This window comes from Pinus tabuliformis, chromosome 5_1 (genome assembly GCF_031772625.1).
Source record: "Pinus tabuliformis cultivar Carrire ecotype Pingquan chromosome 5_1, CPIR1, whole genome shotgun sequence".
NCBI lineage: Eukaryota > Viridiplantae > Streptophyta > Pinopsida > Pinales > Pinaceae > Pinus > Pinus tabuliformis.
Genome location: NC_142305.1, coordinates 157974124 through 157989781, shown reverse-complemented (window position 1 = coordinate 157989781; position 15658 = coordinate 157974124).

Genomic DNA, 15658 nt, shown 5'->3' with positions numbered 1-15658 from the left:
GCTAACCAGTGGGTTTTATTTTTTATTAATACAAACATTGTCATTTTTATCATGGTATGAGAGCGTCAGGGCTGAGGAACCTATACTTTGGCTGGTGAGTGGTTCTTTGAACTGAGATCATCACAATTGTGAGGAGGATAACTGCGACGATTATGAGATTGTCATTGGTTTTGAGTGTACCTCTGCGACGAGAGCACTGTAGCTACTTCGCACATATTTTTTTAACTTTTTTGTCGTAGTAAAGACGTCTACGACGATGTCGCAGAAAAGACAAGCATATCTGCGACGATTGTCGAAGCCAATAACAAGGTTGTGGCTGCGAGGGGAAGCCAAGAATGAGGTTGTGGTTGTCAGAGAAGCTGCGTGGGGAAGCCAAGAACAAGGTTGTAGCTGACAATAAAAGGTTGTGTGGAGGCTGAGAAGGAAGCCATGGTGATCTGCAGGTGTGCTGTGAGATCATACAACATTGAAGAATAGTGATCTTTCTCTGTCAAAGATCTGGGGTAAATTTAACATCTTTTACCTATCAGAATTTTTCTTTTCTATATCGCCAATATGAATAACAATATATTTGAATCATGCATGAACAAGCATAAAAAGCACAATGGTTCCAATTATGCAAATTGGATGTTCAAGATGCAGACTCTACTAGAAGTGTAGAGTGCTTGGACGATTGTGAATGGGGATGAGCCGAGGCCCGCGACTGGATTAGCATCGGTCCCAGATTGGGAGAAATGAGAAAGTAGAGCAAGGACAATGTTAAAGATGTCAGTGAAAGACTACATTATACCGCATATTAGAGAAAGTAAGTCAGCTAACGAGATCTGTGGAATTCTAAAGGAGTTGTATGAGATCAGGAATTCAAATCGTCTTCTATTCCTTAAGAGTAAGATCCTATCCATGAAGATGGAGGAGAATGAAACAATTGCTTCATTCGTAGCAAGGAACAAGGATCTGAAAACAAAATTATCTGACATTGGTCATACAGTTGACGATACAGATCTTGTAACCATTACAATGAATGTTGTCACTGATGATTATCAAATGTTCATCACAGGGATAAATGCCAGAGAGAAGATCCTTCATTTTGAAGAGCTGATAGGTATACTGATGCAGGAAGAAGAAAGAGGATTGTCTCCGAAACCCCAGAGTGCCGATCTTGCATTGATGGCAAAGAAGAACTTCTACAAAGTGAAAGGGAGTCCACAACAGCAAAACAGGGCAAGTTCACAGAAACGGCCAAATCCGACCCAAGGTATGCATCCAAATAAAAACTACTCTGAAAATAAATGTTTTTATTGTGGAAAATTGGGTCATATTGCTAGGGAGTGTACGAAAAAGAAATATCATGAAGAACAACAGAAGCCAAAAAGACATGCAAGTCATCTTGCGAATGGTCATCAAGAGCATAATTTCAAATTGTTCATGGCAAATCGTGATGAAAATGTTGATGCAGACATCTGGTATGTAGATTTAGGAGTGTCAACACACATGACAAGGAATAAGCACTGGCTTGAAGATTTTAAAGAAATCAACGAAGGCGCACAGATTTACCTAGGTGATGCCAGAAGTCATCAAATCAAAGGGTGTGGGAAAGTTTCTATCATTCTACCTAATGGTAATATCAAACAAATTTATAATGTGATGTATGTGCCTAGCATAACAAAGAACTTGATTTCTGTATTTATGATTACAGATCAAGATTTGAAAGTTGAATTTTTAAAATCTAACTGCTAAATTAAAGATCTGGTAGATGGCATGAAGACAATTGCTACAGGAATCCGAACAGGAGGATTGTACAAGTTGGATGTGAGACCTGCACCAGTTTGAGCATTGACAGTAGTGAGCCTGACTATAAAAGAGCTTTGGCATCAGAGATTCAGCCACATCAACTACAATGACTTGTTGTTATTACAAAAGAAGGAAATGGTAAGAGATCTTCCTATGTTAAAGCAAGTACATAATGACTATGATGCCTGTACTTTAGGAAAAATGCATAGAGAAGAATTCTCTATTAGAGTAGAAAAGAAACAGAGAGATATACTGGAATTACTGCACACAGACCTTTGTGGACCCATGTAGACAAAATCATTAGGGGGTGCACTGTATTTCCTACTATTTATTGATGACTGTACAAAGTTTTCTTGGGTTTATTTCTTAAGTAAGAAGAGCCATACATTCAAATACTTTAAGCACTTTAAAAATATGATTGAAAGACAAACAGGGAAACAGATAAAAATTCTCCGTTCTGATCAAGGGGGAGAATACAGGAAGGATGAGCTCGTCAGATATTGTAAAGATCATGGAATTTTGCAGCAGTTCACAGTACCCCATTCTCCATAGTAGAATGGAGTAACAGAAAGAAAGAACAGAACTCTGGTGGAATGTGCTAGAAGTATGCTGAAAGGTAAGAATCTTTCGAATGGGTTTTGGGATGAAGCAGTGAATACTGCAGTTTATTTGAAGAATAGGAGTCCTACAAAAAGTATTGAGTCTAAAACTCCTTTTGAAGCATTATATGGATATAAGCCTGCAGTAAAACACTTAATAATATTTGGATGTAAAGCATTTGCCCACATACCAAAGGAAGATAGAAGAAAATTGTAATCAAAAGCCATCAGATGTACTTTTGTAGGGTATTGTTTGTCATATAAAGCATACATATTATTTAATCCCTCTACTCACAAGATCTTTGTTAGTAGAGATGTTAAACTCCATGAGCAGGATAATGAAGAACCTAATGAGCACTATGATGGATGGGACATTCTGTACTTTGAGGAAGAAGAAGCAGAGAACAATTAGGGTCAGAATAAAACAAAGGCATAGGATGAACATCAATAGCAATAACAGTAGCAACAAAAGCAGCAACAGAAACAACAGGAAGAAAAGGTAAATGATTATCAAATAAGGTTTGAAACCACCACCCCACCACTCAGGAGATCTGGTAGGAAAGCTCAAATTCCTGCAAGATATAGGAAAAATTCTTTTATAACTAGTATGATGAATGTGGTTGAACCGTCTAGTTATAAAGAAGCAAATGAAAATAGTGAATGGAAAATAGCCATGTAACAGGAATATGATTCAATAATCAGAAATAAAACTTGGGAATTTGTTGAAATTCCTAGAGGAAAACAAACAATAGGTTGCAAATTGTTATATAAACTGAAAATTAATGCATATGGAACTATAGAAAAACTGAAAGCTAGGTTGGTTGCAAACGGGTACACACAAAAAGAAGGGATAGACTATGAGGAAACCTTCTCCCCTGTAGCTAAATTGAACACTATCAAAATGTTAATCTCTTTAGCTCCTAAGAAACATTGGATGATGCACCAACTAGATGTAAAGTCTACATTTTGAATGGAGAACTAAAAGAAGAGGTTTATATAGAGCGACCGGAAAGGTTTGTCCAGAAAGGAAAAGAACATTTAGTCTGTAGATTGAAGAAAGCACTTTGTGGACTAAAACAAGCTCATAGGTCGTGGTATGAGAAAATTGATTCATTTTTTCTACAAGCTGGCTATAATAGAAGTAAGAATGACCCTAATCTTTACACCATGAAAGATGAACAAGGGTGTGTAGTGTTGATTTCGTTATATGTAGATGATTTGATAATTACAGGTGATGCTACATATCTAATTGATGAAATCAAGCAATAGATGTCACAGATGTTTGAGATGAAGCACCTTGGTGAACTCAGATATTGTTTAGGTCTTGATATCTGGAGAGACTTAGGTCAAACATTTCTGTCTCAAACAAAGTATGTCAAAGGCCTGTTAGAAAAGTTTAGAATGGATCAGTGTAAGCCTGCACCAGTACCATTGCAGCAAAAAATCAAATTGAAGTGTGAGGATGGCTCAAAAGCGATGGATGAAACACTTTATAGATAGCTGGTTGGGAGTCTAATATACCTAACCACCACTAGACTTGATTTGGCTTATGTAGTTAGTGTGCTAAGCCAATTTATGTCTAAGCCACTTGAAAGTCACTGGAATGCAGTGAAGAGTGTTTTGAGGTATCTACAAGGTACTGTAGATTATGGTATTATTTACACTAACTCTTTTGATGTTAGATTGGCAGGATTTGCAGATTCATATTGGGCAGGAAATGTAGATAATCACAGATCTATAATAGGTTATGCATTCAGTACTGTATCCGGGGTGATCACATCGAGCAGCAAAAAGCAGAACACAGTCTCCTTGTCTTCAGCGGAAGCAGAGCATCAAGCCATGTGTGCAGCAATGTGTGAGGCAGTTTGGTTGCAGAGAGTTCTCCATGATTTTGGGGAAGAATAGATAGTCACAACAACAATCAAATGCGACAATCAGAGTTCAATCAAGCTGGCCAATAATCCGGTGTTTCAAAAAAACACTAAACATATTGATACTCAATTTCACTTTGTCAGGGAGAAAGTGTAATCCAAAGAAATTCATCTGGAATATTGTAATACATGTGATAATGTTGTGGACATTTTCACTAAGCCTCTTGGAAAATTTATGTTCCAAATGTTTAGGGAGATTTTAGGCACATATGTGAACCCATTCTCCATTAAGGGGGAGTGTTGAAGATAATGGAGAATATCCTAGAATAGGTAGAGTTGGTTCATGTAACCTCAAGATAGGAATTAGTTTCTATTTCTTAGGATGTTGTTCTAACTTCCCTAAAACCATGTTTTCTATTTAATGTGTACTGTACATGAACAATGTAGAGTGTTCTGTAGAGCTAGACTCTCTTGGTTCAGACTCTCTTTCATAGAGCTGACTAGTGGGTTTTATTTTTTATTAATACAAACATTTCCATTTTTATCATGGGAAAATAAACGTAGAATCAATGTAAAGTAAGAAAAAGCTATTAAATAAGGGAAAAAAAGAAATAACATTAAATAATGACAAGAAATAAATAACATTACGAAGAACTTTTTGTTTCTATTATGTAAAATAAAAAATTATAAATGATTTATGGTTTTATTATTTTTATGTATTTAATGTTTGAGTTGGAGGAGATATGCGAGTATAAGTTTTATTTATTTTTTATGTTTAAATTTCTTTTAGAATTATGCTATTATGGAACTTTCTGGTTGAAATTATAAAAGCTTTGTATGGTAAACATTTAGATGTTGGATAATACATCGAGTGTAGTTTAGATTATAGGGTTTTTTCTTAAAATATTATGTTGTTAATGGTTTGTTATTTATTTTATTTTGTTTGCAATTGTTTTCATTTTTATTTTATTTTTTTGCATATTTTTCTTTTATGAATTATTACAGGAAGCAAATCTCATTGAGTCTAACTTTTTCATTTGGTTTTAGAGCCTAATCACTTCAAGTCCAAGGTCTTAGAGACAACATTTTTTTATCTAATCTTTGTTTGAGTAGGATCTTGCACAAAAGGAAATATTGTTGAGAGGAAATGAGTGCATCTAAATTAGAAATAGAGAAGTTTAATGGCACTATTTTGAGTTATGGAAGCACAAGATGGGGGATCCTCTCATAGATCGAGATCTATGGGATATTTGAAATCAAACCCACTCGTATGAATGATGAAGTGCGGTTTCTTTTGAATAGAAAGGAAGTAAGCCTTAGCAAGCTTTGTTTGGAAAATTTAGTATTATTGAATGCTTTGAAAGAAAAAAATGCAGTATCTCACTGGAAGAAATTAAGGGATTTGTATTAGGCTAAATCCTTGGTTAATAAACATTTTTGTATAAAATATTGTTACCATTTGTAATAGGTTATGGAGAGTCTATAGCTAAGCACCAGAATGCATTAAATACTATTATGACCTAGTTGACCTAAGTTGGAGTGAAAATGGATGAGTAGGGTCTTTGTGTATCCCTTTTGTGTTCTTTCCCAAACTCATTGGACAACTTAGTATTAGACATTGAAATCATTGTAAAGACATTGGTGATTATGAGGTCATGAATACTTCACTTTCAAATAAGTTGAGGGAAATATTATGAATTCACCAATGAGGCCTTAGTACTTCATGAAATATTGAATGAGAAAGACAAGAAGAAAGAAGAGGATATATCCAAAATTTAATAGGAGACATAAGTCTCTTGGAAAGTTCAAGGAAAAATGTTAGAACTATGACAAGGTTGATAATTTTAGAAGGGACTTTAAGGAAGAGAAGAATCATAATAAGAACAAAAAGAATTGTTTTGATGATGATTCTGAAAATCCTTCTCAAGAGGATGGTGGGGGTTCCTTTTATCAAGCTTTAGTAGCTTGTATAGGCTAGAGTGCATGGCCAATAGACTGTGAAGCTTCCTTTCAAATGGCTTCCCATTAAAATTTGTTTTTAGTGATAGCATACTCCCCATATGTGATTGAGTATCAACATCATTCTTCTCCTTATGTGCTTGATTTAATTAGATCTCCACCTCCCTTTTAGGAAGCCTTTCAAAGAAAATATTTTCCATGATATTCAAGTATTTCTGAATTTATTCCTTGACATTTTTCATTTCTTCCTTATTTTCATTCATCTTCTTTTCCATTACATACATAATTTCCCCTTTAAGGCTTTGTTAATAACCTAATAAGTCCACCTTTTTTAGCATATCCATTTGATTAACTTCCTTCTCTAATTGGGAGGACCTAAATTATAAGTCTTCACTTTCTTCACGAGCCTAAAATGAGCCATTAAGAGGTTTAATTGGGGTATTATCTTTCATTAGAGGCATGATGGAAATTATTAATAGTACTCCCCTTTATCACAACTTTCAGACACAAAAAAATGGATCTTATAATCAAAATCTATGTCACTTATGAGTTATGCACCATTAAAACCATGATTTCAAGAATATTTGAATGGCTAAATTTTTTCTTCATATATATCTGATATATGAGCCTTTGTGGATCTTAAACTTTGGTTTGTAATACTCTAATATGTCTTCTCTACAATTCCATGGGTCTGACTAGAATCTGATTAGCCTAGTGAAAATTATGGTAAGTTTCCAAAAACTAGTTTATTTTTGTTCTCTTCATACGAGAAAACTTGTATAGCATGCCATGTATCAAATTATTTAAATATAATTTTATGAAATTCTTAATTATAAGTAATTTTTATGTCTCCTAATATCCTTGAATATTTCACAACCTGAAAACTCCCAAAAAAGAATTTATAACAAAAATACCATGCTGACCTATTTGAAACTGATTTCAAGATCCTTCACAAGCCCTAACCTTAACATTTTATATCTCTGGATGAATAGTAAACAAAACTATAAACTTTAAAAGAGATGTTCGTGAAGATCTCACCTCAATATGGGTTGAGTTTCATCATTTGAAACATCATAGAGAAAAATTATACCCAAAATGCTAAATTGATTTGTTTAGAACTGATTTCAAGAGAATTCAAGAACTCTAATTTCCTTGAGCATATATTTGAAAGTATAGTGAAACAAAATCTAAATTTGAAAAATATGTTCCTCATATTTTTCTTCAATATGCAACAATTTTTATCTTTTAAAACCTATTTAAAAAAAGTTATGAAAGAAATTCCAAATTAACCTATTTGAAATGAATTTTAGGAGCATTCAAGAATTGTGAGTTCCTTATAGCATATCTCCAAACATACAATGAACTAAGATCTGAAATTTTAAACATATGTTCCTTGAGCTTTAGCCTCAATATTCTACAATTTCCACCTTTTGAAACCACATAAAAAATTTTATAGTGAAAATGCAAATATGACCTATTTGAAGCAGCAAAACCCTAGGTTTGTATGCTCTCTTACCAAAGTTATGAAACTTGTACCTCAGAAAAGATAAGAAACCAATAATTTAAATCCTCTTAGAGGGGGAAACGTCCTTTTTCAGTTGATGATTCTAACATTGGGTCTCCTTAATTAATCTATATATAGGAGCTAAAGGGTATAATTATAATAAAATGGGACCACGAAAAACTTATCTTACATGACAATGTAGCAATAGAAATGTAATCACTTAATCTCCAAGGCTTAGTGGGGGGTTTTAGAGTTAACAAGGGCATATATAAGGCTTAACAAGATCTATGTATAGAACATGTTCCAACTAATCAATAAAGAAGTAAGTTCGGTGATTAAGTGACAAGATGTGGTTACTTTGTCCATTATAGAGAAATATTATATCATAGATACTCATGCTTGTAAGAATGCCATTTGGCTTACGAAAGTGTGTTTAAGAGGTAGGTATAAGTAAAAGAACTATTATAGTTCAATGTAATTGTAATAATGGCATTTTTCTAGCTAATAATTGAACCTTTTATACAAGTATCAGGAATATAGATATCCAATAACATTTAATTAGGGACATGCTAGAGGATGGAAAGGAGATACTAGAGAAAGTTGACACCTTCAAGAATGTTGCAAATGCATTGAAAAAAATGGTAAACATAGGTAAACTCACATGTAAGCTCAAATGGTGTTATGACATATAAGACTTATGGGCATGGGAATTAGTTCATAGTCTAGTGCATTCTCCCTTTTATCTTTGCAAGTTATATGACAATTGGGAGAATGTTAGACAAATGCATCATACATCTTTCAATGTTATAATGGAGTAGGGAATAAATGAAATGTTATTTAAGGGGATAAACGTGGAGCAGTGCTAGAGAATAAATGCAGAGCAATGGTAGGGAATAATCATTGAGGAGTGGTATGGGATAAATTAAAAGTAATGGTAAGGAATAACTTATTGGTGGTTGTAATGGTAGGGAATAATCATTGAGGAGTGGTATGGGATAAATGAAAAGTAATGGTAAGGAATAACTTATTGGTGGTTGCAATTGTAGGGAATAATCATTGAGGAGTAGTATGGGATAAATGAAAAGTAATGGTAAAGAATAACTTATTGGTGGTTTCAAACATGTAGAAATAGAAAACCATAAACAATTTATGGTTTTATTACGCCTACTTATTCAATGCTATTGCTGGAGAAAAATTCAAATTGTATTTGATTGCTATACTATTGAAATTTCTCTAAATTTATGTTATTGATAAACTCTCCTTTTCAGAATATACATACTCTACATTGTGATCAATTAATTGCAAAATAATATATTAAATCTACTTTAGATTATGAGGTTTTTCTTTTTTTTCTTTACTTTTTTTCAAAATAATCTATTTTAATAGTTTGTTATTTATTTCATTTTTCCCTAACAGTTTAGTTTTAAGATTTTATACACCCCATTCTTATGAACTAGTGTGTAAAGTATATTTTACACTTCTACTATTTTTTATTATTTAAACAATTTAAATAAAAAAAATTATATTTATTTATTAATTTATGTTATAAAAATTAATCTTAAAAATATAATAATAAAACATTTTAAAATATTAATTTTAAAATACAATAGTAAATAAGATTTATCTTTTTACAATACTGACCTTCCTAGCCTTTTACAATGTCAAAATTATAGTGAGCTCGGGAGGCTTCTCTCCAAGCTTTTTGAGCATAGAAATAAAATCTTAAATCAAAATAACTAATTTGTTTCTTTAGGTACGATAGACCAATGTTTGGTCTTAGTGGACGTTAACCATCGTCGTCATCATCATCATCATAAAAAATTCCTTGGGTGTAGTTTAATTGGTAATGGCTTATTATGAATTAATATGTACATCATGATATTCAAAATTCAAATTCATTATAAAATAATTAATTTTTAATAAATTAGTTCAATTGTTGAATTGAGGCTTCTGTGATCCATATCAAGTTAACGAGAGATTTTTCGGCATAAATCACATTATATTTCATTTGTCGATGCGTTTCGAACCAACAAGTGTGGTTCATCGTGAGGACAAGTTGAAGAATCAAAAGAAGCTATGCATGTTAAATAGTGAGAGAAAAACTTCCAACGATTATAATTCTTGACCATGCAATGGCTATATTGACCAACGACTAAATTAGACTGGGATCAGTTAGCATGACCAGGGGCATAAAAATAAGTTAATTTAATATATTAATTTTGGAAGTTAGTTATAATAAGTCAGAGGGACACATGACATCACCTTTTCTATATATATATATAAAGATAAAGTAGATTCTAAATGGTTATTAAGTTATTATTATTGGTATTATATATATTTATAATAACAAGAAACTAATGGTATTATATATATATAAAATAAAGTGGATTTTAATGGTTATTAAGTTAATAGTTAGTTATAAGAGGTATGACCTAAATAACAATAATAATGATAATAATAATAATAATTTTAGATATTCATATTGCAACTAATTGTTTAACTAATTGTTAAATAAATTATCTAGATTTAATTAATTGTTTATATGAATATACCTAAAGGTTTTAACTATATTATCTATATATATATATATATATATATAGATATAGATATATATATAAAATTAATTAATTCTATTAAAATAAAAGTTAGTTATAAAAGGTATTAATAGTTTAAGAATAATAATATTAGAATACGTCAAGGGTTGGAAAGAAAAATAATAATTTAAACATTGAGATATAATTAATTGTATATCTAATTGTTAAATTAACTTATTATTATATAAGTAATTATATTTTCTATTAGTTAAAATTATTAGCATAAGCCAAAAAACGAGGGAGGATAGGGGCGGGGAGAGGGAAGAAAACGACTAGGAAGAGAGTGATGGGATCCAGCAGCTACTGATCTTCTACCCATCCCCTCTCTATTGAGATTGCTTGGCCTCTTTTCAATCTCAAGATATTCCCTAAATTTCCGATGATGGAACTCCAAAACTCTAGCAATAACACTACCCTCCATAATACAAACATGATGCTTGGTTTTTTCCGCATGCTCTGCTAAAGTGGAAGACTTGGTTCTCCTATGTTTAAGGTCATCAGTTGCGTGCTCACTAATCCTTTGATTAATGGAGCGACTAGTCTCACCAATAGATGGGGTCCCACAGGAACAAGGGATAATATAAACCCCTTTCATATCTTTAGGGTCAATAGGATCCTTCAGTGTTATTGCTAGAGTTTCGCAGTTCCATCATCGGAAATTTAGGGAAGCCCTTGAGATTGGAAAGAGGCCAAACAATCTCAATAGAGAGGATGGCTAGAAGATCAGTAGTTGCTGGATCCCAACGCTCTCTTCCTAGTCGTTTTCTCCCTTCCTCTCCCCTCTCCTGCCCTTTCTAGTTTTTTGGCTTATGCTAATAATTTAAACTAATAGAAAATATAATTACTTATATAATAATAAGTTAATTTAACAATTAGATATACAATTAATTATATCTGAATGATTAAATTATTTTTGTTCTTTCCAACCCTTTACTTATTCTAATATTATTATTCTTAAACTATTAATACTTTTTATAATTATATATATATATATATATATATAAATTTATAAAGTAACTTTTATCTTAATAGAATTATATATATATATATATATATATATATATATATAAATTTATATATATAAATTTATAAAATAGTTAAAACCTTTAGGTATATTTATATAAATAATTAATCTGGATAATTTATTTAACAATTGGTTAAACAATTAATTTCAATATGAATATTAAAAATTATTATTATTATTATTATTATTTTAATGGTCATACCTCTTATAACTAACTATTAACTTAATAACCATTATATATATATATATATATATAAAAGGTGATGTCATGGCTCCCTCTGACTTACTCTGACTTATTATAACTAACTTCCAAAATTAATATATTAAATTAACTTATTATATATATAAAAGGTGATGTCATGCCTCCCTCTGACTTACTCTGACTTATTATAACTAACTTCCAAAATTAATATATTAAATTAACTTATTTTTATGCCCTTGGTCATGGTAACTGATCTAATTTAGGAGTTGGTTGCCTGGTCAAGAATTATAACTGCTGCAAGTTCTGCTCTGACTATTTAACACGAATAGCTTGATCTGATTCTTCAACTTGTCCTCACAATGAACCACACTCGTTGGTTCGAAACTCGTCAACAAATGAAATATCATGTGATTTAATGCTTTTTATATCCACTATTTTTGAGGAAGATCTTTACGCAATTTCTCATGATCATTATTTGGATGTATCAAGTTCCTCGAGACCAATGGGTTCAGATGTGTAAGCTGGTTTAATTATAATTATTAATTTTATTTCATTTTAAAAAAATGTTATAATTATTAATTTTAAATTATTTTTAAAAAAATTATTTTATTACTATGTAATTTGATTAAGTCAAAATATTTTAATTAATAATTGAAATTAAAATTAATAATTTTATTTTTTATTTTTTTATTTTAATGGCAGAATATGACATTACAACATCTTTTTTATAAATTTCTCTTAAAAGGAAAAAATAAAATAAAAAAATATTCATACAAGATTCACAATTTTTTTTTCACCTGTAAAAATTGAACATTTTAATCTAATTTTTAAATGATAAATATAATATATTATCTGTTTTTTTTTTTAATTCTAGATAAATAAACTTTTTACTTGTACAAAAGTATTCATATAATTTCTGTGGAGCGTTTCTGGCCAATATTTAGTATTCGGAACTAATTTCTAGTAGCATTTTTTAATTAGTTCCGAATACTAAACATTCTAAAGTATTTATATATTTTGATTATTAAGGATTTTTGGGCATATTCTTAGTTCATGACAGAAATCATGGCCACCGCTGCTTTGAATTTTGAATTATTATAAAACACATGTTATTGAATAATGAAAATCACGTTTATGGGTTTTATAAGCATTTAAAACTTTTGCTGCCTTTTGCTCTAAATAACGAAAGACTGATTTTATATGCCTTTAGCACTTTTGAATAGCTGTTGTGCACCCTGGTTGAAAGCATTTAAACAGGAAACCCAAATAAAATAATCCTCTTTTACTGTTTTTTCCCAAAAAAATCACATGGATATACGGCTGTGTGCAAATAGAGTCCTTTGATATCATCACATTGTGAAAGCTCAATGGATGTGTCGGCCTTCAGCTTTTTAAAATGTTTGTAGAACATGAAAGATTCTGCAAGGGTCCCAACTTTATGGTCGATTATGAATTGATATACAAAATAATAAAATTAGAAAAAGTCTCATGTGCAGTGAAATCAGATTTCATACAATATACCTGTTCGCGGGGCTAGCGCTCACAGCAATGCATGAAATGATGAAATGAGATGTTGATACAACGTAGCTTTGCGCGTGGCTGTCAAGATCGATTTTTCTGTGACAGACAACCTAAATATCTGTCACCTTTTCTAAGAAATGTGAGTACCATAAAAGAGTCACGACGAGCAGTGATTTATGGTGGCTCCCTTTCCCTTTTATTGCAGTATCATGGAGTACAATAAAGAGAGAGCGGATGAGTGATTCATGGTGGCTCCCTTTATTGCAGTACCATTTCATTGTTAGTATATATTTTCGAAAAAGGGCCAACTTTCATCCTCAGCCGTTTTCATTTTCATTTTCATTCGGAGCATCTTTGAAGCAATACTTCGCATTCAACTGGCAGCACTACTCAGATTAGGCAATGTGCTAAACGTTAAGTTTATGGATTATGATTAGACCACTTAGATATACGGATGATGAAGACCAAAAGGCACCAGATTCTTAATAGATGTGGACTAAGTGTCCCAATTATTTATGTAATCGGGTGGAAAAGCAAAGATTATAAAGACCTCATGAGCAAAGTGTTCTAATTACTAATTATTTGTAAAGTAATATTGGTAATTTTTTTTGAAGGGTAATATTTTATAAAATAAAATAAAAACTTAAGCTTGGTAGGAGGATTTCTTCATCATGTCTAATATATCACCTAGATAGAGGCAGGGTTCAAGCTTGATAGGATTACATCTTCAGCATGTATTTTCATCATGCATCTTAGTCATGTCCAATATATCACCCTAATCGGGGAGGGTTCAAGCTTGGCAGAGGTAGGGTTCAAGCTGGGCAAGATTACATCTTCATCATGCATCTTCATTATGTCCAAAACACCCGCTGCTGCTCTTCTATTGATCACACAAAACATGATGATTACAATGAATCCAGTGAAGAGTATTTAAACCTTTTCCAACTAGCTAATTGCCTAAAAATATCTTGACATGCAACTAAATGCAATCACACACTCAAAGTCGTCTATCACTTAACTCGACTTGACTCAACACTCAAACAATCAACCAATTAATTAACTGAGTCTCTATGTTTAGCCAACTCCTCATACAAAAATAATTATCTCATTTTAAGATAAATTATTCACAATATTGTGTATATATGTAAATGTTATTGAAAATATAATTTATTATGCAAAAACTTTGTTTATGAATATGATTTAGTTGCATACAATATAAATTACCATGATTCACTAGGTGGAGTTTGATTACAAACATTTGTTATTGGGTACAATCGTTGGCATAAATATTGTATGCAAGTCTGTGTGGCGTATTGCATAGCGTTATTTTCATTCGCTATTGATTTAAGGTTTCAATGCGATGGATTTGCCGTGACAAACCACCGCTGGTTTGTGATTCCGGCCCCACGAATAACATCCACGTGGTGTCAAATGAGGTAAAGGCCTGTCATACGCACGCTTGAAAGGTGATTTAACTCATGTTTTACGCATATTTGATAGCCGTGCATTACGAATTGGCATGCCGCCACTCCTGGCTTTTAATGCTCAATCTCGAAGGTGGTAAACTCATACCTGGTCTTAGTGGTGGAAATCATGGCGATTGCTTCTTTGAATTTTGAATTACTATAAAGATATATTATTATTGAAGAATGAAAACCACGCTTTATGCATTTTACATCATCCAAAACATTTGCTGCCTTGTATTCCTATGACTAGTCATTATCGATGAACGAAAACCACGGATTTTATGATACATTTAACAATTTTAGATACATTCAACACTTTTGAATCGTTGTTTTGTACTCTGGTTGATACACAAAGCATTTAAACAGAAATCCAAAATAAAATAATCTTCTTTCACTCCTTTTTTCCAAAAAAATCACATGGAAAAAAGGCTGTGTGCAGTGACAGATGTCCCACTGTAAATAAAGTTGATATCAGCGCTTTGTGAAAGCTCGGTGAAACTTCACGAGCCATGGATGTGGCAGCCTTCAGATTTTTAAAATGTTTGTAGAACATGAGAGATTCTATGTAAGGGTCCCAACTTTCTGGTCGACTGTGAATTGAAATGTAAATACGTTAAAACTTAAAAAGCATTCACTGTCTGTACATAATATTAAAGAGTCTTTCACACAGAAAGATGTGCGGTCAAATTAGATTTGATACAATATAGCTTTTAGCCTGGCTGGCGCCCACAGCAGTGCATGAAATCAAATCTGTATGGTGAAATCAGATTTTATACAACGTAGTTTTGTGCATGGCTGGCCCGCACTGAAATGTATGGAGACGAAAATCGATTTTGCTGTGACAGACAACCTAAATATCTTTGTCACCTTTTCTAAAAATGCCACTACTATGGAGTACAATAAAGAGAGGGACGACAAGCAGTGATTCATGGTGGCTCCCTTTATTGCAGTATCATGCAGTTCAATAAAAAGAGAGCCCACGAAGAGCAATTCATGATTCATGGCAGTATGAGTTTGTTATTTCATTATCAATATATATTTTCAAAAAAGGCAACTTTCATTCTCAGCACTTTTCATTCTGCGCGTCTTGAAGCAACACCTCGCATTAAGCTGGCAGCACTGTTAAG